The 23,792-nt window shown below is 40.8% G+C and overlaps 1 protein-coding gene across 1 annotated transcript in view; it reads right to left on the reverse strand.

Annotated features, from left to right (window-relative positions):
- MYO3A (myosin IIIA) overlaps positions 1-23,792 on the reverse strand; it is a 170,406-nt gene that overhangs the window by 135,243 nt on the left and 11,371 nt on the right. The gene's annotated exons all lie outside the window — the stretch shown is intronic.

Below are 23,792 nucleotides of genomic sequence, written 5' to 3' on the forward strand. Positions count from 1 at the left end.
AAAAAATCTTATCAGATCATCAAGCACATCTCATAAACCCTACAAAGAAGGAAATAATCACTAGAGAACCAATTCAATAACAGTTGGGTATTGAATTAATTAGTAGAACAAGAAAGATGAACATAAAACTTCTACTAGAAATAATTTCTACAGAAATCAATAATACCATTAATACATTGACCATATAAGGTGGCTTGTTTTTGTAAACTCTTACACTGTGATTTTTATTTGAAGAATTCTTCACAACATTTCTTAAACCAATTAAACAAATATTTTTGCTTCATGTCACAGTGTGTTATTACTTGGCTTTCTCTTACTTAGGAAAAGAGACAAAGAAAAATCTAACAATGCCAGTGATACAGTGAAATGACTGCATCATTTTGAAGTTTGAATATAATGCAAAAATACCCTTTCAAACTATTGTAGTTATGCACTGTGTGTGCCATTTTGCTGTGTATAGTGACTGTTGCTGAGGGCTTCAGACACTGTCAAGAAAACATTTTGGGCACATGTATAATCACAGAAATATGTACTAATATTTTTGTACTTTCTATCATTCTCTACTGAAAGAACAAGAAAGGAAAATAGTGTCTTTTTCTCATTGGGAGGAAAGGGATGGTAAGAACAGACTAGAAACAGACAGATTATTGGAAATGCCATGATGGGATGATTCACAGATAACTGCAGAGGTGAATTATTTCTACTGCTCAATTTAAAAATCAGATATTAAAATAATAATTATGTAAATAAATGGATGTTGTTCTGATACCACTGCAAGAATGAAGAAAAAACCCAAACCAAACAAACCACCATTTTAAGTCAATTTGGATTTTTTTTCAGGGTAATGTTTGTTGGGGGGGGGGGGGGGGGAAGTACAAATGTCCTGAGTTACAGCCAGTCATTATATGCTCACAGAATTGGAGACTGGCACTTTCCTGTCCCCTCCTCATGCGGAATTGCCCTTTCCCCAGGACAGTCTATTCATAGTACTCTTGTTTTCTGATGTGTTCCCAGCTCCTTCATATTAATTACAGTGGGGCATGTGACTACGGTTCTTGTCATGCCAGGCCAGAAGAAACTCCTTGCCATCAAGTCATATATGTCTGGTGCAGTACAAAGGGCAGTGGATGTGCTGAGCCTTGGACATGAGCTGTGTCTGAGGCTGTGTCTATGGAGGTCACCTGCTTTAATACAGATGGACATCTGAGGTTGAGGTGTTGGCTGTGAAGTGCTTCATGTTATTATACAAAATACTCTTTAGAAGAAAAAAAAAGGTTGAATCTGCATTTATGTGTGCCATTGGTTTCTCAACTTGCCACTCTGTACTTCGTGGACAGACAGACCCCACAGCAAATACAGCCTGCAGCAACAGCCCACACTGTTGACCAAGGGTGTAAGACATGGTAGATCACAAAGAACAAAGTTAATGTATGGACTGTGGAATAATCTTCTTGCTTCTCTGAGAATATCTTGTCATGGCATTCGCAATTTTAAGATATCCTGGCTTCTGGAAGCTTTTCTCTTTACACTGTTGAGTGTTCTCTCCTTCCAAAAACTTAGGTCATTTTGTCCAAGGAAAATTGCCTTCAAACAAAGAAACATCAACTAAAGTTCTTTGAAAGAATTCAGCTGAAGAGAATTCAGCACATTATATCTAGGGCAGAACATGCTGGTCCCAGCACTTACATCCTCCTCTGTGGTCATCCTGTGGTCCATCTTAAAGCCTTGCCCCTCTTCATGTGTTGCCTACTGGGGTTCTTACTGGTGCTGAGAGGGTGATCATTAGACTTTAATTTCCAAGTATGACCTCCTCTGGTAGGTCCACATCTCCTCAAAATCCAGGCAAATCAGATCCTCCACCCCAGTTCAGCAGGGACCACATCCAGTGGGGAGTGCAAACACCTCCTCCACATGGACTGTCTCTGCCATCAGGACAGTTACTGAATGTGCTACAGACACATGACACAGTCCAGGTAATCTGTACTGCACCAGGGAGATACCTGGCATCAGGGAGGACAAGTTCAAACCTGGTGAGGATGCCTGCTCAGGAAGGAGAATATGAACAACAAAGAGATTATGACTTTGGACATTGTAGGGAGGAAGAAGGGGCAAAAAAGGCAAGTGAAATGGCATGAGTGAAAACACTGACTTTCTTACAGAATGGAAGTGCGATAGTTGATCCAGATAAAAGTTAGAAATACTAATTAAAAATACATTTTGGGGGGCAACTTTAGGCAGAGTAAGTTGTTCAATACTTTGAAGGTGATATCACTTCTGTTATGAAGGTCTGTTTTCCTTGGAAGGAAACACGCAGGGTATTTCATACTGCCCCTAAGCCTGGAAACAGTTATTGCAGTACCCTGGAACAACCATGGAAACATTTAGACAGAACCTCTGTTAGTTTTATACAGTCAAATACTTGAAGTCTCTTCTAGAAGCTGGTTGACTCCCCAGTTTTCACACAGGGCTTACCCACAGGCCGTGAATTGGGCTCAGTGTTTTGCAGTTGCATTCTACCTTTGAACTTGGTAATTCTCTCATCTCTTAATCTTCTTTTCTGTAGGAACTGGCAGCCTGCCTGGCTTTAAGCAGAAGCTCTGGCAATGATTTTGTATTTTGTGTGGGTGGGTGGGGGTTTTGTTTGTTTTTTTGGAATTTGTTTTTGGTTTTGTTTATTTTATTTTATTTTTAGGGCACTGCTCAATCTTGCATTTTGCATCTCCCTTTCTGACATTCAGCTGCAATGACAGAAACTGGGAAGCAAACAAGTTACAGTCAGTCCAGTCGGCCTCACAGACAGAAGCAATTATTTCCCAGACTCCCATGAATCGCAAGATTTCCTCATTTGGCATTTGGGAAAAAACTACAGTGGCAGCTATATATCACAGCTGTCTATTGTGGCATGATGAACAGGTATTTCCAAGGACCACAACTGACGCCTGGGGTCATTGCATACAAGATTCAAGGTTTCTGTCCTCTGATGAGATGTTGTGCACTGCTTCCTTCTGCATGGACCTGGCAGACACAGCAGTCTTCCTTGCCTGTGCCAGTTTACTTCCATGTCAGATACGTTCAATTCACATTTGGGTTTTCTGTTCTGACATAAGTTTTTGTTGGCAGGTTTTAAAGTGTGTGTTTTGAGACATAAGAGAAAATCTGGACCATCTGTGAATTAAATTAGAATTGAGATCTTCCTTCCTGAAGCCATAGGTTTTTGAACACTAAACTCATGGGCTTTGTTATGGGAGTTCATTTCTTTTCCCTTAGAAAAGCCCCTCAGAATCTTTCCCCAGACTACTAAACAAGAGTAAGAAATCTTTTATCGTTCTTCCAGTGTGGCCTCTGAAGAACTTTGGCACATCGCCCCGATGTCAAATCTGTCTCTGCTCCCTGAAACACATCCTAACTCTGCTGTGGTTCCTGATTCCATCCATCCAGTAAGGTACCTGACCCTCTTCCTCACAGTGCAGAGGAGGATTTTCAAGGGTATGAAGAACATCTACGTCACTCCTGCAGCATCACATGAAGTAAACTCTTACCAGGCATGCTGTGGATGAAAATAGCATTGACTGTATGATGACAACAGAGCTTTTGACCTTGAGATTTACTTTCCTATTCTTTAATGTTCCCATTGCTTTAAAGTGATAAAGATCGTATAAAATATTTCATTATTTAATTTCTTTCTTTTGTTGAACAGAATCAGTGACATCTCAGTCTCACAGGAACTGAAACATTAGCCTCATGGGAAATTTGTTTACTGCTAACTCTTCATTATGTAAGTTATTGAACAATAGCTTGAGGCGTGGGGGAGTACAGTGGGGAGATACAGAGGTTGCTCAGTAAGAATTAGGTTGAATCCAGAAGTCTGTTAGATGTGACCATGTTCTGCATGTGCCAGACAAGACCTGGCTGTGTGTGGGGAAAAAAAATTGCTGTCCTAACTCTCCAGGTAACAGAAATTCAGATCAGACAGATCCAAGCCTCTATCTTCAGTTTGCCAGGATATATTAGTGCACGCAGATTGCATGCAAGATAAGCTACATTTTGTCTTGCTCTACAAGCAGGCTCGGCCCACTGTGTCTGACATGGAGCAATGAAGGAGTTGGAATTGCTGCTGGATGGAGAGGAAGGACCTGGGTGCTGTAATGTCTGCAGCTGCCCTGCTGTGTCAGAGACATGCATGTATTGGCCAGATGTGCCCTGCTGGGTCACAGCCAGATAACCAGCTCTCTCTCACTATCAGCTGGAGCTGCTGTCTGGGGAGTACACACAGAAGCCTGGCTTCATTTTGTGTTCCATCCTCCTACACATTCCCAGCGTCCATGACTGCTGGATTAGGGATTTTAGAAAGACTATCCCAGACTAAACCTCTTAAGATCTCCTTGTGGACTTGTTCCATGTAAGTTCTACTGAACCTACTGACTCTGTTTGCCTCTGAAACCTCCCATGGCAACAGGTTCATTCAACTGGTTGCTACCTGCTGTGTAAGGAAGTGCGTGCTCTTGTCTGCTTTAAACTCACCTCCTGCTTGTGTCATGAAGCCCTGCAGTCCTCGTGGGTGCCTTCCAACTCAGGATATTCTATGATTCTATCATAGTACTTGGATCAGGGGATTTTGTGAATAACACATCTGCATTAATTTTTTCTGTGAACTTCACAATCTTGTAAATGTTGAGCACCTCCTCAGTGGGTGAATTACAATTGCCTTATGAGGACAGAGTAGACGGCTGAACTCTCCTCCAGTGCCCCACTCACAGAGTGGTGGTGTTCTTACCTCTCCTTGTAGGGCAGGTCTCCCACCTCTCTGCCCCCTGGGCTGCCCCTGCCCCTTCCACGTGTCTCTCCTGAGATGTGCACACGAGACTCACTGGAGATGTGGGTGTGCAAACACAAGAAACATGTAGCACCAACTCTCCATCTATTTTTCAGTAGTGTTGCTATTGTTAGGCAATGTTTTGTTGTCTGTCTTGCTTGCTGCCACACATTGAGACAAGGACTTTAGGGCACCTGAAGTCCAAAGTTCTCCTTCCTGTACTGGTCCTGCCAGTTCATTCACCAGCATCTGGCATGGATTGTGTATCACTATCCATAAGCTTTGTCCATCTGCAGACTCAGAGGTTTCACTGTGATTGATGAAGACATTGAACAAGACCAGTCCCAGAACTGGTCCACACTGCTGGCTTCTCCTGATCTTAAAAAGTGATTGTTAAATAATACCACTTGCTTCTTCCTCCTTATTCAGCTTTCAGTCTGTAAAAGGGCCCTTACTCCAACCCTATGGAAATTTAATTTCTTTAATATTTTTTGGGAACAAACCCAGACAATACAAATTGTGAAGGTGCTGGAAATGATGTTCTGTTCCCCGGTTTGGCTGATTCTTAAAACAAGTTTGTGTCACCTGGTGATGTAGGTTTTGCTAGATGGCAGGTAACACCAGCACAGCAGGCACAGTGAAAGCTCTTATTATTGTGAAGATATGAAATGGGAAAGTGACACAACAGAGAAAACCATTACTGAGAAGAAGAAAATTTTAGCTGCCATCCAGAAAAGGAAGGGAATGGACAAATTAAAAATGTGGGGTTGGAAGATGCAGTGAGTAAAGTTAGTTAGAAAAGCAGCTGCCATCAGTTACCAGTGGCTGACGTACAGGTACCTGTCAACTGTGAGGTTTCAGAGATGCCCAGTCAGCCTCCCTAACACTATCTGAGGAAGCCATAAGCACCAGTAGGTTAGCAGGATTTGGGCACTCTGTGATAAAGAAAACCAGTTATTTAGAACTCTCTTTCACTGAAATTTTCAAAACCTTAATGCTGTATCAGCTTCTCTGGGACATCACTTCACCTCCTGGTTTAGACATATCCTACCAGCAAAGCAAACAATTCCCCAAAAACCCAAACGTTAGATTTTAGACTTTTTTGGCCACACAACAAAACATATACCAACATGAAGCAGGGCATCAGCGAGAGACAGTCTGAATACCCCGTCTGTGAAAGGGGTTAAAAGAGATTCAGCCAAACAAAGCAATCTTTGGGAAAGAAATAGACATAGAATGATACTGACATTGCTAAGTCTTTATCACACACATCTGCATAGAATCATAAAATATGAAAAATGGTGAAAATAGAAGTCAAAGGCAAAAGTATATGGGAATCATTAATCAATGATAAAAAACAGAAGGATATAAGACAAATGAAAAAGAGCAGAATAATGACTTTGACACTTTATCACATTAGAGTGTTATATCACTTAATAGTAAAAAGAAAAAAAAAAGGAAAAAACCCAAACCAAAACAAAATAAAGAAAATTTTCATACCAGCACAGTTGATTCCTTTGGTCATAAACTGTGGGGAATGAACAAGGATTGTTCCTACAACAGAAAATGGGGCAGCTGCAGAGGGTAAAGCTGGAGAGACACCTTTTACAAGGGCACGTAGTGATAGGACTAAAGGAAATCTAATACTAAGGGGAATCACTTTAAAATAGAAGAGGGTGGGTTTAAATTAGGTTTGAAAAAGAAATTCTGTACTCTGACAGTGGTGAAACACCAGATCACGTTGCCCAGAGAAACTGTGGATGTCCTGTCACTGGAAGTGTTCAAGGCCAGGTTGGATGGGGCTTGACAACCTGGTCTAGTGGAAGGTGTCTCTATTCGTGGCAGGGGGTTGGAACTAGACAATCTATGAAGTCCTTTCCAACCCAAACCATCATGTGATTCTTACTAAGTTGCTATTGTCCGGTTTTAATTTCTCACTAATTGTATTGCCTGACATTTTAACTAAGTATCTTTATTTCCTAAATAAAATGAACCTGTGCTCTGAGCAATCTTAATTGCCTCCAGATGCTCACTGATAGGCATCAGGTCACAGTCACTAGTCTATAAAAGGTAACAAAAACATTTCTAATGTATTACTGTTCCACATTTTTTATCTGATAATTTGACAGTATTCAAATCATGGAAATAAAATATCTTTTCTCTCTTATTTCTTCTCTCTCTCTTACAAAGCTTTTTTTGCCTCATATAGAGAATTTCCTTACAGAAAAAAAAAGGTGAAGATAGATTGTTAGTGCATCATATTGTCAGCAGATACTGAAAGTAGCCTTTTGTCAAGGTGTTTCTGGGTGATATTTGTCTCTCAGTCTGTAACAGTACACTAGAAAAGCTTTCCTAGGACATGTTATGAGAACACTTGCTATACAGAGAGGGTAAAAGGAGGGGGATGACCTTATAAAATAAAGTAAACTAGGATGTTCTCTAACACTAGTCTTTTTGCTTTTCCTAGAAACATCTTTTTATCTCCAGCTTATTGCACCCATTAGAGGCACAAACAAGTCAGCAAGCCTCTTTGCTCACTTTTTACCTTGTTCTTAAACCATCTTGGAAATAGATTCTCTATGAGAAGACACGAAGCACAGAAACATGAAGCACAGAAACTCCCTTAATTATATTATATATGAGGACCCTGTAGCAACCTTCTCTGCCTACCCTGTTCTGTACAGAGCACAGATGTGTCCCTGCCATGCCTCTCAATTACACCTGCCCTGCCATCACACCCTCCCACTGGTACCTAAGTACTGAAATAAACCTTCCTTCACAACCAGTATCACCTTTCTCCTTCCCACTTTCTCCCCCATCTCTCCATGCTCTGCACCACAGCCAGCCCTGACCCAAGCCCCTCCACACCTTTGCCTCTTGCTACTGAAATATCTCTTTAAAGTACTGGTTCTGCGACCAAAGAGAAATTCAGTAGGTTAATAATATATAGAAACATAAGTAAGTGGATTAAAATAATACCTTATCCCTATTTATTTTGTCTCGTTTATGTTTGGAAAATAACTAGGTCAATCAGAAAAGAAAACCTGCCAGTGGCATGTCCTTAGGTGGCAAGGCTATTCCTCTGCATATCCTCAGGAACAGAAAGCAATTCCATAGAAGGGTAGTTTAGACAAATCCTGTCCCTCAGGTGGGAATTACCTTGAAGGTCTGAAGACCAAACAGATTTATTTAGAATACAGTCTCAGACTGAGTCTCAAAATACCTAAGGAAGAATTTTCAAAAAGTGTATGAGAAACTAAATGTCTGTGTTTGGATTCCAATTTAAGAATGTGGTTTATTACTCAGTGTAATTTTATTGCTTTGTTAATAGGTGACAGCCAGTCATACAAATGCCCTAAAGCAGCTCTTCACAGGAGGAAGAAGTAAATATGATCACACAGCTAAACTTTTCCATTTGCTGCTAGAAGCCCAGAAACCAGAAAAGGGAACAGCAAACCCTGCTCAACACACAAGCTCCTTTTGGTAAAGGAAAGCCCTTGTTTATATAAATACCCATTTCAAGCAATTTAGAAGCAGCTGCTAACCACAAGTGTTTTAATTGCTACTGCACTATTTCAATTACTAATTTCTGCTTTGTTCCTACCTCTGTGTGGACATGTTGTAAATTATTATAATTTGTTATGATGGACAGCATTAGAATGGCATCTATTAGCACTTTCATAGTTTAGAGATCCTCATAATGTCTATTAGCAACCCATGCAGGTGATGGCAAAGATGAAAGGGGAGTTACACCATCCTATATCTACTGTGAGTAGTAATTCAGGCCACTGAGTTCTGAATATTTGTTCCTTTTTTTTTCCCTTTGTCTGTCTTTCCCCCCTTTTCTTTGTCTCTCTTCCGGACATAAATATTGAAATATGTAAGCAAACTCAATCATGCTAAAATCCTTGTAATAAGGTTCTGCAGTATTTTACTACACTCAAAATGATTTAAAAATTCTAGCATTTTACAGACAATGAGCTTCTTACAAGCTTAATGATGATTTGTGGTTCTTTGTTTCAAATACTGAAAGAGAGCAAGTTAGGATTTTAAAAGGCAGCAGGAGGCTTGTTACATGGTGGGTGGCAACATAGAGTAGCAGAGAAGAGATACAGCTTCTCTGTGACCTTATGACCCCTGCAAACTGTAAAAATCAATAAGAGATTCAAACCAATTAAGGGGTACCAAGAAGTTTACAGAGGCTTAAAATGGAACTGAGGGATACAGCCACTGATTTATTGTCATAGAGTGATCCCAAATAATAGATTTATAATTCATTGTTTGACATTGGATTCTTTTTCTTTTTAGAGTAATCTGATATGAGGGCCTCTTCTGCTGCAGGTGTGTTAGGTAATTACCTTTGTGAAAGTGCTTTTGTCCTCCTTGCTCTTTAAAATACTTGAAGAATCACTTAGACAAAAAGCAAATGACTGAAAATGGTGTATGGCTCAGCACGTGAGAGCATTATTTTCACTCTGTTTTTGTATGGGTGGGAGGAAACATTAATGTTTACTAAAAACCCCCTGAAATTGCAAGAAGTGGGCTTCCTGCTATCGCTCTTTCCCCAGTGATAAATACTTTAAAGAGCCTTCTCCTGAGACTTATTATAGCCTTGGATCCATACAGAGGATGGCACCAAACCTTGCCCATCTCCACTGCATGTCCACTCTCCTAACAACCCAGCAAGTGTCACACCTCCCCCTCAGCTGCTCCATGCTCCTGCTCCCTCACAAGACTCCTCTTTATTCTCATGTGTGCCCAAACAAGATGGTTTTGCTCTGAAGCAAAGGGAACATTCTGCAGCAAAGCAGGTGTGAGGTTTTCAGGATCTCTAGTGGTAATGGTAGAGGACCAATCACTTAGTGAAGGTGTATCCAGGGCATCAGCTGTCTCATGTTCAGTTCAGTAGCACTGGTACAAGGGGTCCCCTCCTCTACCTGCTTGAACTGGCTTCACACTGCAGAAATTTCATCTCTTTGATTTTGATGTTAAATAGATACACTGTTGAGTGAAAAGGTCCTTCCCTTGGTTTCTAGCCATGCAGGAGTGATAGCTGCTTGCAGTCAAAATATCACAGCCACTACACAGGGCAGCTGCATTGGTTTGATTTGAAATACCTCGAAATTTTTGGAAAATGTTCCAGAATTATCTCATGTTTCAGCCTCTCTGGCAACCCTCCTGGGCAGTGTAGTGGCTGCCCTTTCTCCTTTCTTGGACAGTGGAATGCTCCAGCCCAGTGCTGGTACCCTCCCTAGATGTGAATTGCTCATGTGAAGCCCTCCTTGGACCTCTATATTTGAAACTGCTGTGGGATACAGCTGAGCAATTCAGGAGCACTGGAACTGATTGACTCCATCCTGTGCAAAAAGCCCTTTCTTTCTTCACTGTGTATTACATTAGAAATGTGTAATTCTACCAAAAAGGTAAGATGCAATTGTGTGATCCATGTCTCACTTCCCTCTTTGCTCTGGTATATGACCAGAGGACTCTGTACCTACACCAAAATGCAATTTCTACTCTGACCTTTTTCTGAGCTCTCTTCCTGCTGCTGCCCTCCCTGTGTCCTTTTTCTTTCCAAACAAGATCTGTTTGTGGTATGCAATTTCTCTGTCTTGCTAAAACACACACAGAGGGTGTACAGAATAAAATACAGCATAGCTGACAACCATGGTACAGGGAGAGGAGCTGTAAAGGCATTGCAGAAGCAACTGAACTAGGGTAAAGTATGGCTGGGTTTGGGAATGAGCAAAGAGAAACAGTGAAAGATCATTAATGCATTTTCTCTGCTGCTGGTGGTATGTGAAAGAGGGTAGTAAAAGCTTTTGGAAAATATATCACAGCTCTTTTGAAAGTAATTTCTTTTCTGCCAGTCCTCATATCTTCCTTCCTCAGTGCCACCAGTTGCCATGCAGGATGCCAGGGCTTGGCACAGGCAGAGCAGGCAGCAGGGCCATGGCTGTGGACAGCCTCGCAGCAGCCCAACTTACCTTGTCTTTATGGGTCCTGAAAGTTGCTAAGAGCAGACAGTTCATAAGGCCAAAATGGAACCTCTGTGTGTGGGGGAATCATTCTACTTAATATAGTTCTCTCTGAAAATCCATCTGAACTGCTTGCAAACCTTTAATTTTTGCTGAATACATATAAGTTCTGCCTTGGGAATCTAGAAAACACTTTAAATTACTTTGGTTATGGATGATGGAAATTCTGGAGATTAATTAATCTCTGCAAACACTTTAAACATAAAAAGTGTCAATTATACGTTACTAGTAGCAGTAGTTACTTTCATACACTGTTCTTTTTAGTAAAGAAATAGGTACTTCAGTTAAAGCTGTGAAAGCTAAGGAAAATAAGGACTGATGGACTAGTTGCTATGGGTTGCACTCCACCACTTTGAATTTACAGTCAGTCAGGATCTGTCTGGTGATTTAACTATGCCGCTTCCCCAAAGCCAGACATCATCACAATAAAATTCTGATGGATTTCCCTGGCAAACTTGTCCTTAAATTACTTCTTTACCATTTACTAAAGTGCAACCATTCATAAACAGTCAATTCATTGATCCCAGTGACACTGTGCAGCTTCAGCCTTGCTAGCAGCTAAGTGGCACTACCATTATGCTGAATTTGGGGAGCAGCTTATCTGCATGGAAGAGCCTCATTGCTCAACTATAGTCTGCAGTCCGTGAAAATTAAGCTGCAGCTACTGGATGTGGAGACCCATGAGCTTTGTGCTTTGTAAAGTTTTCACTCTGTGCTAGGACAAGAAAAGAGCTAAAGAAGTTGGGGTATATACCACGTGGTTTCACCAAGCCCTTATCCAGCTTTTGACATCATTCTGATTGCAAAAAGACGAATGCATTTCTTCTTTTGCAACACACAAATGAACAAAAGAAAGTAAAATATCCCACATTCTCCCAAACACACACAAAGGATTAGAAAACCTCTTGAAATATAAATATATTCCAAAAAATGGGACTGTGTCTTGTTAAAACTGTTCAGAATTACAGCCTATTTCAGTGATATTATACAAATTCAATAGGCATAGTATATTCCTGGTGATGGACTATTTACAATTTTCTGTTAGATACTAATAATGGTATTCATTTTCTAATTAAAATGACAGTAGCTATGACTTTAAAACTGTCTTAACATGACTGATGCAGTATCATATTGGCTAAAAATATTCCTCCATTTGTTTCTCACCCATTTGTGTGCTCCCACTTAGTGCTAGTGAAGTGTGACCCTGCCAGATGTGCCTGCAGAACTAAAACGAGGGCACACAAGCAGTGAAAGCCTTGCAAGCCCTTTAGGTAATTGACATTATTGTGTGTACAGGAGGATGCAGAGGAACAGCAGAACAGTAGTTTGTTTTTTCACCAGACTTCCACTGCAAAGCCACAGTCATGGCATCCTGCTCAACTGAACTGTCTTTGTCACATTCCCTCTGGTTTAGTGTGAACTTTTAGAGATTCAAATTCTTTATTGACAAGAGAATTTTGATCTTTATTATGTTTACATGTTTTATTAGAATCTAAACAATTGTCTTGGGTGAGATTATTAAATTTTACCTTATTTGGATGCAAGTTTTTTCAAAAAGTGGGATTAAGACAGACACTCTCTCCATACACACCTCATCCAAAGGCCACCTTATGGGAGAAAATGCCAAATAAGACACATTTCTTAGACCTGTATGACACACAATTGTCCAACTTTTTATGTGTTTTGTTTTTTTTTTTTTTACTTCTGAAATACACAGGTGACCTTTGCTTTACATTAGAAATACATGTGGGCGCTGATGCTCAAGTCCAGAGGGATCATTCACATCAAGGAGCAGCTCCTCACACAGGCAGTCACCACAAGAGATGGGTCTGTGTCTATACCCCTGTCTCAGAGCTTGGTGACAGCACCTAGAACACCAGTTTCTCAACTACAAACATTACTTTGCTCTCAACATCTAAACAGGCAATGCCTCAAGGATGCCCCACTGGTGAACCAGATGAGAAATCATCTAGTCACTGGCAGAGACAACACACTGAGCTTAATCCTCAGACTACTTCCTTTCTCCTCAAAAACTTCATGTGTTGCACATGACAGGGACAGCAAAGGCCAGCACTGCAGTGATGGGCTGTGTATGAGCCATGCAAATATGGCTGGGGGCCATAGAGAGGAGTTGGATGGGGCAGTGGATGGACATGGGTCAGGCAGCCTCAACAAGATAGCCCTGTAGTAATCCAGGACTACCTGGCTGCTACAGGAAAGCAAAAGTGAGCAGTTGAGGCTCAGCAAACTGAACAGATTTGAAATGAAACCTTTTTTAAGTAGGGACAGTAATAAGCCATGGAACAAATAGCTGCAGAGGAAGTGTCCTTGCTGCCACCACTTAAAAATGGAAAAAAGTCCTGGGTTTCTTTTTGAAATATTTGCCCTGCTTCCTTCAGCTATTGCAGGTATTGAGACTGGATAGCTCAGATATTAATGGTGGGAGGGATTTTTCTACTTTGCAATATGCAACAGTGAGCACAGCAGCCTCTCGTGCCCTTGCAATAGTCTGATGTCAGTCCCATGACACCCATAAGTTACCAGCCACAGCCCAAACATACCTGTCAATTACTCATCTGGCATCACCTTCCTGACATGAGGAATGAGTGGATAACAGCTGTCTTTGTTGGCAGGAAGAGTGGCATGACAGCAGCACAGCTGATGAGCAAAGCAGTCAGTGCTGAGGCCCAGGTTTACATGCTGCCCACAGCTGAGGGCCACTTTGGGCAGCCTCCAAACACCCAGGGCTGACCAAAGCACCTGAGGTGTGCTTGCAGAGCCCAGAGTCTGCTGTTTCACCCAAATGGGAGACACTCTGCAGGCTCTCAGGTTACACTGTGTGGTAGGTAGTGATGGTTTGCTTAAACTGCAGTCTCATGGTCAAGCACAGTGGTGATGTGGACTCATACCCACTGTCATGGTACAGAAATGCCCCAGACCAGGAGAAGACCAGGAGATAATAATCAGCTCTGGGTCTTCAAGAAGCAGGAAAAATCACATCTTATGGTTCTCATGGCCAACAGTGTGACACTTTGATACGGACTTGGACTTAGTCTTGATGTTATAGCAGGATCTGGCTATCTAAATGAGAGACACATGTCTCTCTGAATCTCTAGGACATATGGTTTAAGTCAGTTATGTAAAAATAGAAATATTTACATCATCAACACTAGAAATGCTGAAACATATGGAACATTAACAAGTTGAGAGAAAATGTTGCCTAATAGCAGTTCTTGTCATCTCTTTAGCAAGGCTAATCTTAATCTTCATTTGTTTTCCAAATGACATTATTATTCAGTAAATAGAATATGAAGCCAAGGAAAAGAAATTGCTCAATTCCTGGCAAACTTTATTTTCATTTTTCTCAATAATCACGATTATAATGATTTTATTCATAAGTTACATTAAGTTTTTCCCTATGGTAAAAGTAAATGCAATGGGAATTGAATGATCTGTTCCCTAAATGCAAAGCTAAAAGCAATACATCTTGGGCCTACATGAAACAACTATATTTATGCTCCAGATAGTCAGTGGCTGAATCAGAAATATCTATTCTGATGAACACTGGCATTCAACTCTTCCTTTTCTTTTTGTTTAATAGCAGAACAAAATGTCAGTCTAATAAATTAAAGCATCAAGATCTTTATCTATGGAGATCCCACAATTTCAGAAAGATTGATACTAAATTGCTGGATGCAGAGTAATCAATGTCATCTGAAATATCAGAATCCAAAAGTCAAACATCACACCGAACAAACAGATTTGTGCCATGTTTTATTACAAAATGTGTTCCATCAACTATGTTTGCACCAGACTGAAGGGGACCAGTTTCAGACCTAAAGGTGGTGTGAACATTTTGCTGAATTGGGGTATCCTATAAAACCAAAGGCTGGACATAGTTTGCTGATATTTTAGTTTAGTAGAAAGTAAGTTCGTATAATTGAAGAGACTGCTCTGAAAACTAGACACCAAGGCAAGTGCCTGGGGTCTGAGGTTACCAAGCAAAATGTAAAAAACCTCCTCCTCTTCGTTCACTATTGCCTAGTGAAGGTATATAGGACTGTACCAGGACAACTTCTGAGGGAAGCAGGATAACCATACAAAAGACTAACAGTCTTTTTCCTTTGGAAGGGAAGCAGATGATTTTTGGAGGACTAGGGCAAGCAGCAGCATTATCCCTTGAGGCTTGACACAATCCTGAACCTGACAAAGGACACAGAGAACAAGGAGTAGGAAAGGTAGCAATGACTCAGATCAAAAACTTGCAACCTTGGGAGATGAGTGACTGATATGTTTGCAAAAGGCACTTCAATTGTTTTATATTTGCTTGGCATTTGTGAAGGGTCAGTCTTCTGGTTTTATATCTGTCACTTACAGCAAACTGAGGAGATTTGAGGGAAGAAAACTTAGTAATAAATCTGCTAAGGCTCTATGAGTATAAAAGGTTCTGTAATAACAGTGACAGCATTTAGCTGAGGTATCTGAATTATTTTGGAGAAATGTTCATGTGTAATTTATGGTTGTGATGTTCAGCAACTCAGCAAATCTAAACCAAACTCTTGGAGAGCAAATGTCTCCACTAGCACTTCGAAAGAAAAAACAGTTAAATACATGGGATCATTAAGCATAAAGAGGATGTGTGGTCCTATCCAGGTGTTGTGGTTTAACCCCACAGCCATTTGCTTTCTCCCCCACAATGGGACTGGGAGAGAATTAGAAGAGTAAAAGCTATTAAACACAAGGGTTGAGATAAATACAGTTTATTACAGAAAGCAAAAGATAAGCTTGCAAGGAAAGCAAAACAGGGAATTAAAACACTGCTTCCCATGGACAGGCAGGTGTTGAGCCTCTCCAGGAGAGCAGTGCTCCATCACACATAAAGGTGACTTGGAAAGACAAATGCCATCACTCCAATCATCTCTCCCTTCCCCCTTTTCTCCCCACTTCATATACTGAGTGTTATATGGTTCGGAATATCCCTTTGGTCAGTTGGAATCCCCTGTCCTGGCTGTGTCTCTACCATCTTCCCATGCACCCCCAAGGCCCCTTACCAGTGTGGCAGGAAGAAAAGCAGAAAAGTCCTTGACTCTGTGTAAGGTCAGCAATAACAAAAGCATCTCTATATTATCAACACTGTGTTCAGCACAATTCTAAAATGCAGCTCCATGCCAGCCACTGTCAAGAAACTTAACTCTATCCCAGCAAAACCAGCACACCAAGTTGTCATAATACAGCAATAAAGGGAGTTCACTGGAGAGCAACCCAATACAACTAGGCACATGACACTGTGTCCTGTTTTTGTAAAATACAGATTTTCTGAGGGAATGGTGTGTTGACAGAAGACCAAAACAATATTGTAGTTTCAATTACTACATATGACATAGAATTGTTTTCATCATTAAAAATAGAAGAAAATAAAGTGACTACTTTTCGGCTTCCAACACTGGGTCACATCTCTCCCCAGCTGTGGGTGGACAGCCCACATTTCTCCATCATCAGCACAGTTTGACCCTCCTTGTGCTCTCAGGTATCCACACCCAGAGTGATGGTATTGTGAGAAATAGCAATTTAAAAATCTCCCTAGACTGTGTGAGTGCAACACCATTTCAAGAAAGCATAACAGCTTGGAAGGTGATTTGACTGGCAGCTTTGCCTTTTCAGTCTGTGTTTTCCTTCCTCCCTTATTAAAACGTGCTGGCTGTTCAGCTGTGCAGGGCTGTGGGCAGGCAGGGGTATTTGAAGGCTGTAGGGATGTCTGTAAGGGTGTCTGTAGGTGGAGTGTCTGTAAAGGTGACACTTCTTTCTTTTTTTCAACATGACAGTTACCATATTATTTAAATAACATATCCAGTTGCTAGCAATGAACAGATGTGTGTTAGAAACTGTATACTGCACATGCAAGCACAAGTGTTAGAATTACTTATAAAAATAAGGAGGATGTGAAATAAGAGCCCTGATAATGCTCATTGTTTTACCTTCAGTGCTCCAAGTCCTAGTTACAAGCCATCCAACTGTACTAGTGACATCTTGTTACAAATACGTGTGGAAAAAAATAATGGAGGGTCAGTGAGAAAAGTTATGGAGCAAATATGGCCAAACCAAACTGCAACAACTTGCCTAGGTTGGATGATTTCCAGCCAGCATCAATAGTAGATATCAACATACATGGGCTCATGTATTTAGATATCCAAAAGTTATTTGACAAGGTCCCTTATTTAAATGGGCTTGTCAAGTAGTTCAGCTGTCAGGGAGGAAGAGAGATGACCCTACACTGAACAAGGTCATTGGTTTAAAGGTGTCAAGAAGGAGGTAACAATAAATGGTCAGTTTTAACAGTAAATGTTGCCCGTGTGGTCTGAGTGGTGCAATATAATCATAGACAATCTGGAAAAAGGGTGAGCAGGGAGAGGACATGGTCTGTTGATGGCACAAAGTCATTCAGGAAGAAAAAGACAAGGGCTGATGGTTAAGAACAGGAGAAGAACCTGCAAATGATGAAATACTGTGCAAAAAAAATAGGAAATGAGGTTGAATGCAGATAAATGTAAAGCACGATGAAACTCATTTGAACTGACTTGAGCAAAAACTTGGGCTATAAGATATGAGGAGTTAAGGAATAGAGAACATGATTTGGCCTCTGTGGAAATGCACGTTGTGTTTGAATTTGACTTGTTTATGTGGTTCTGGTCCTCAGATTTCAGCCCACAGGGAACATACTGGACCAGGAAGAAGTCCGGAGGAAGGGAAATAGGATGGTTATTAATACAGTGCAGCTTCCATTAAAGCACTGATTAATTACACTAGGATGCCTTTGCTTAACAAAAAATTAAAAGGGTACTCTATAAATGCATGAGTGACCTGGACAAGGTGATGATAATAGTGAGGAAAGAGTACATGGACTTCAGAAGAAGCAAAACAAATGAGGCTTTTTTCCCCCATGTTATACAGTAAAACTGTTCCTCCTTGCTGCAGAATTGTAACTTGTAAATGTTGTTTCTGTGGGACTAATGAGACAACATCCATGCAGAAAAATACATTGACAAAAATTAAATATAAAGTCATTTCTTTCTTAAGAAGCATCTGAGGTGTAAATTTTTGGAGTCTGAAATGGCAGAGCCAGGAGGCCTCATTGCAAGCTTGTCCTGTGCTTTTACTGCTCTCCAGGTGCTGGGCACTGTGCAGGGCAGAGGCCTGGGCTGCCTGTGACTGTAGTCTGGCCACTGCTACCAAACTTGTCAGAGAAAGTGTTGGACATCAAATGTACTTTCCCACATTTTACAATAATTATTTAAATACAAACATAAGAAAGGAATTGAAAAAGCAGTACAGTGACCAATGTCTTACAGTGCAGTCATGGATCCCATGGTAGTTGCTGTCCTGCTGGGGTATGTCAGGGAGATACATCTCTGTATGTCTTGTCCATCTATGGTAGGCTTGAACATTTTCACCAATGATCAGTCTGATAAAACAGGGACTTTCCATGAAGTTAACCTGTTCAGCCTGGTGAAGGGGTCAAAATTGGTGTTTTATAACTAATCCAGCCACACAACTCTGCTCTGCCAGTACAGAACTGATTGGAGACTGGAGGATCACCATGCTCATATTAATTTACCAGCTAGGATAAATAAAATTTTTTTGCTTATATAAGATAACCGAATTAAATCATTGCTGGCCTTTATGCTACTGTTTGCAGGAAGTGCACTGGGACTTTGTTATTCTTCTGTTATTTCTTAGGATTGATTCAGATTAATTAGAAAGCTTCTGAAACATTTACATAGTATTAAAGAGATCATGTCAGTTCATTAGCACCTTTAGTCCCAAATTTTTTGACTGCATAACAAGTATATATTCTTTCCTTTCCTTTCCTGCTCTGGGAACTGTACTTTCAGTGAACTAAATACATGGAAGCTGAAAGGCTCAGAAAAGTAAGAATGTATTAGGGGGAAAGGAAAAAAACACAACTGAGTGCTTGTTAAGTGACTTCAGAAGCATATAATCTCCCTTTGGTCCCTGGTTAAAGGCCAGGCAACCATGGTGAAAATACATTTGACTCAAAAGAGGAACCTGCACATGGTCAAAAATCTGTCGTACAGAAAGAAAGGAAGCATTGTAATATGACTATGTGGGGCAAAATATGTGGATTAAATATGAAGACACAAGGGTTTTCCCATGGTGATATTTTTACTCATCTTCTGAGGCCCCATAGCATGTGTTATATTTAGCATATATCTTATCTGACAGTTATTGTGGGTTCAAAATCCTATGGAAAAACATGATACTAAATTCTGATGGGCTTTTCTAGAAAATAAATATATCCTTTCCCAGTTGTTTTTTTGGTGTGTCTTCTTTAAAGATTTGTGCTTGACTAAAGCTTTCTCCTTCAAAAACCAGACATTGAGAAAACAGCACTGCCAAGAAATCCTAATCAAGATCTAGAAGAGTCTGTTGCTATGGAAATAGCCATGGCATTGCATGTTCAATATGCCTTCTGCTGCATTAAAAAGCAGGTTGAAAAAACCAGGATAGTCTGGCCTGACTAAAATAAAACAACAGAGTAAACCAATTATATCATGAATTATATCAGTGATACATTAATAGTGAAAATTTACCCTTTATAAATTACGCTTTCATTGGCTCATTTTTACCTGCAAGCAGAGGGACTGCCTCCCCCTGGCAGAATGATGGCAGCAGAGGAATTACTTGCCCCAAGGATCCAAAATAAGTTTTGCTGAGTATATGTTTCGTTGTGGTGATTGTGTATCTGCTCTCACTCAGCAGTGATGACATCAAGGGTTGAGAAACCATGACTTAACTCTGCAAAAAATTTAGTTTTTGGAGAGCAGAGACTCTCTGCTGCAGGGGGCTGTGAGCGTGTGGGCTGCAGTCAGAGTCACTGATTATTTTCAAGAACTGGTAGGGCCCCATAAAATCTCAGCCCCACAGAAATTCTATGGCAGTTTATTCTACATGCCAAATTAATTCAGGTGCACTATCCAGGTATCATTTCTATCCCATCAAACTCCAAGACACAGTACAGTCTGCATCTCCAGCCTGCCCATCTGACAAGGCCCCTGCACCAGTTCTGTCCTTTCAGCTCCATCCCATCCCATTCATTGTCTTAATTTTGACCTAATATTCAACTGCTATGCCACCTAAATTGATGCAAAAGCATCACACTGCACTGCAAAAATTGACCACAAGATCAGGAATAACAGGGTCTAATCCTAAATCCATTGCAACATCAGTTCTTGAGACCATGATAGCCCTCCTTTTCTTTAGTTTGATGCCCAGCTGAAAAATTACTAAAGCTGAATATACAAATTGTCATTTATGATTGGAGACTTAATGTCTTTAGAGGTGAATCAAGATGATTTCCACCTCCTTCTGGTCCTGGCTCAGAATGTTTTCTGTTTCAGGTAAATCTCATCACTCTGACAGCACTCAAGAATGTGGAGTCAATTTAAATATGAAGGCTCAGGTTATCGAACAGGAGTTGAGTCCATTTTGGGACTGTTCACGGACATATTGAGATTATGGGTACAATGGTAACTGAATTCTTTACAGAAATGGCTTTACAGTGCTTCCACATGCTGTGCAAGATTGTCCTGTGCACATATAACTCAGTACGTACAATGTGAAAAAGCCGCTTTTCTGGGTCCCATGTAGAAATCTGAATACCTGATTTTAGATCTGGGCAATCATTTGATTGCAGCAAAACCTTCCAGCAAAACTATATACCTCTGGAGAAAGATGTGATATTTGATGTACAAAATGGAAAAGCCCATATTATACAGGGTGTTTAAACCTAATGTTGGCAGATGAATCTTCGAAGTCTTTGGCCTGTGTATTATGACTCCATGCCTTAACATCCAGCTGATCCAATGCAGTTCCTTGTAAGCCATCTGACGCCAGTGATGATGACTAGAGTGAAGCTACTTGAAATTTGCAACTTTTAAGTTAACCTGATGTGGCCTTAGGAGGAAGGAAGGAATAGGAAGAGTTAAGTCCAATTTTGGTAGAAGGACATGCTCTAAAAGCCTGATTATCCACATGGAACAGATAAATCTGTTACTCTTTCTCTAAATATCAACACTGCATAATTAGCAGCTGCTAAAATAATGGAAGCCAATTGAAGAAAAACATGGTATGCTCTACATTCATTTATTAAATACCTTATGTTTCCAAACAGAGCTTTCCATATTTGCTGCAAAATTCTGTAGCTTCATGCTTTACACAACTGATCAAAGATGACAGCACTGAAATAAGCTATTACTATTTCCATCAGGAAGATATGGGGAACTAGTCTGTGTCTTTGAGGCAAAAATATATATTCATCAAATGGAAAAGCTTTAAAAAGCAGCACTATCTAAGATATCAGCATCCTGTCTCCCTTGGAGACAGCTAAACCCCATATTTATCTAAATTATCTTGGTAATATGACAGAGTGATTGCTCACTAATGGTCAGTAACAGTTTTCTTTGTCATTTTCCTAGTCATTACCTCCTCAGAATGAACTCCAGAATAAACTGCTGATGCATCGTGACTAGAATATAAAGCCTACCATCACAACACAGACCATTTCTATTAAACTCACGAATCCGCATATTGGACTTCTGACATTTTCATTTACAAACAGTAATACCCCTCTGTTACAAACTCTGATGGGCTTAGAGATATTTTATGCTTAAAACAGAAGTAAAGTGATATTTATTTTGCACAGCTGTTTTCTATTTTCTTCCTTTACTCCCCACAGCTATTCATGGGCAGGAGCCACGTACTCTGCAAAGTGAAGAGCACTGCTGAAAGTGGGCTGGTTTTGTAGGTACTGTATTTCATGGCCCATTCAGCTGAATTTTTTAATTTGGATGTTTAAGTCTATTTGCCCTTTTTCAGGAGCTGGAGAGAATCACTGATTACACAGTCTGCCTGAATCTCATTTCCCCTGCTGAGTCTGAGAACAGCCCTCACAAGGCTTGTGCACGTGGCAGCTGCTTATTGACTACTTCTCCTCTCAAAGAGTGGAAATTTTCAGTGCTCTGATCCATTGTCTTTATTTCAAATTAAATGGAGCTGATTTGTTGAGCTGCCAAGATGGAGGAGACAAAAAACTCGATCAGAAATAGTAAAGGAGCCAAAGTGCTGCCATGTGAAGCTGCATGACTTTGACACAGCACATCAGCCAGAGAAACAGCATTAGGGTGACCGTAAAGGAGTACCATATCTTCCCCAGTGTCACACCAAACAGATGCATATTGATGCTCCAGGGAGTCTTAAATGCTGAAGCACTGGGGAAATGCTGTGAAGCTTCTATACTGCACAGTCTGACCTTATGTTCTACAGGAGAGTATCCTGTTTGTTTTTCTGGGCAAATGGACAGTGACAATACGGGCAGCCACAGAGTGACAGAGGTCCTCCCTCCTGTGAGCTGTCAAATGCTCTTCCAACCTTGCAAAAACCACATGTACAAATAAGCTATACATACAGAATACTATCAATACTTTTTTTAAACTCTTCTGTAATTAGGAGGGAGGAGAGAGTCACAGCACACTCTGGCTCCTAAGAAAGTGGGGACACCTGAAAAGGCTGATATTTCTAAATCATTAGGGCACAAGGAATCAGAGATAAAATTTCTCTTTCTCTTGTAAGAAGCTACCAAGCCACAAAATTTCACTTGTTTAAAAGAAAATTCCATGTATCTTTTCTAGCCTAGCTTGACCATGGAGTTCAGGTCAGCACCATGATGGAGTTCAGTTCAGCTTGACTATGAGTGCAGGTCAGATCATTGGAGTTCATGACCATGGAGTTCAGGTCATGTCCCTGGTTCAGCTAATCCCCAGGTGCACCATTTACAAAAGAAAAACAGGTTGCAGAGCCTCCTGAGGTGCCTTTCAAAGCTGACCCTCAAGAATAGACAGTGGTTACTTAAATGCATTTAATTCTCCCACAAAGTGCCATCTGGCAGCATCATGAACCCTCTCTACCACTGGAGCACTTGGGGCAGAGAGCCCAGGGAGGGGCAGCCCTGAGCTGGGCATCTGTGCTGAGCCGCATCTCAGGGCTGTGCAGTGCTCCCCTCACCGAGCTTTTGGCTTGCTTGTGAGAGTGGCTGATGTGAAATGCTTGCTGCCAGAAGCTTTCAGGCACAACTTTCCAAGCAATACAGATGTATTCTTTCTTTTTTAAAGGGAGAGAAAAGCACATGAAGCTGAAGTCTGACTGTAATTAGACTTTTTGAGTCCAGGTGTCTATGCCAGCATTAGATCTCTTTGGCAGGCAATGCATTTACCTGAGAGGACAATGAAGGACTGGCACAGAAAGGAAACATTTTTCACTGCCAAAGTGTTCATGCATGTCTATTCAAATTCTGTTTTCTTATTTTCAAAAAGCCACCTACCATCTGAATGGGATCAATATCCTTGAGGGCTAAGAAACAAAATGGTGCATCTGTTTCGCATGCTGAACGGGCCATGAGGATAGGGCCAGGAGGTGATCCTGAGCCATATGAGTTCTGCCCCCGTGGAGAGAGGGAGTTACACCTTCAGTGTATGCCACAAAAATTCCCACTACATCCATGGATTAGCATGGACTGACTTGTTATCGATTATTCTGAAACTGGATTAATTTCTAAGTTTTCTAGTTACAGGGTAAGAAACACAAGAACATGAGTGTGTGAGACCCGACAGGCTGAGCTGGACAAAAGCTGAGGTTAGCTCATTATCCTGTCTCCATTGCCCAGCATTGCATGGGTATCCACATTTGGCATTTTGTGGCAGCAACTGATTCCACAGTTTAATTATGGATTCTGTGGCACATTTCTTCATCTTTAGAGACTTGTTGGAAATGTCATTTAATGCCCTTTAGTTCCTACATATGAGAAACAGTCACTAACTTTTCACCTTCTCTATACATCTCTCTCACAAGACAAGAGTTTTAATCTGATC

The sequence above is a fragment of the Pithys albifrons genome, chromosome 7 (genome assembly GCF_047495875.1).
Source record: "Pithys albifrons albifrons isolate INPA30051 chromosome 7, PitAlb_v1, whole genome shotgun sequence".
Taxonomy (NCBI): Eukaryota; Metazoa; Chordata; class Aves; order Passeriformes; family Thamnophilidae; genus Pithys; species Pithys albifrons.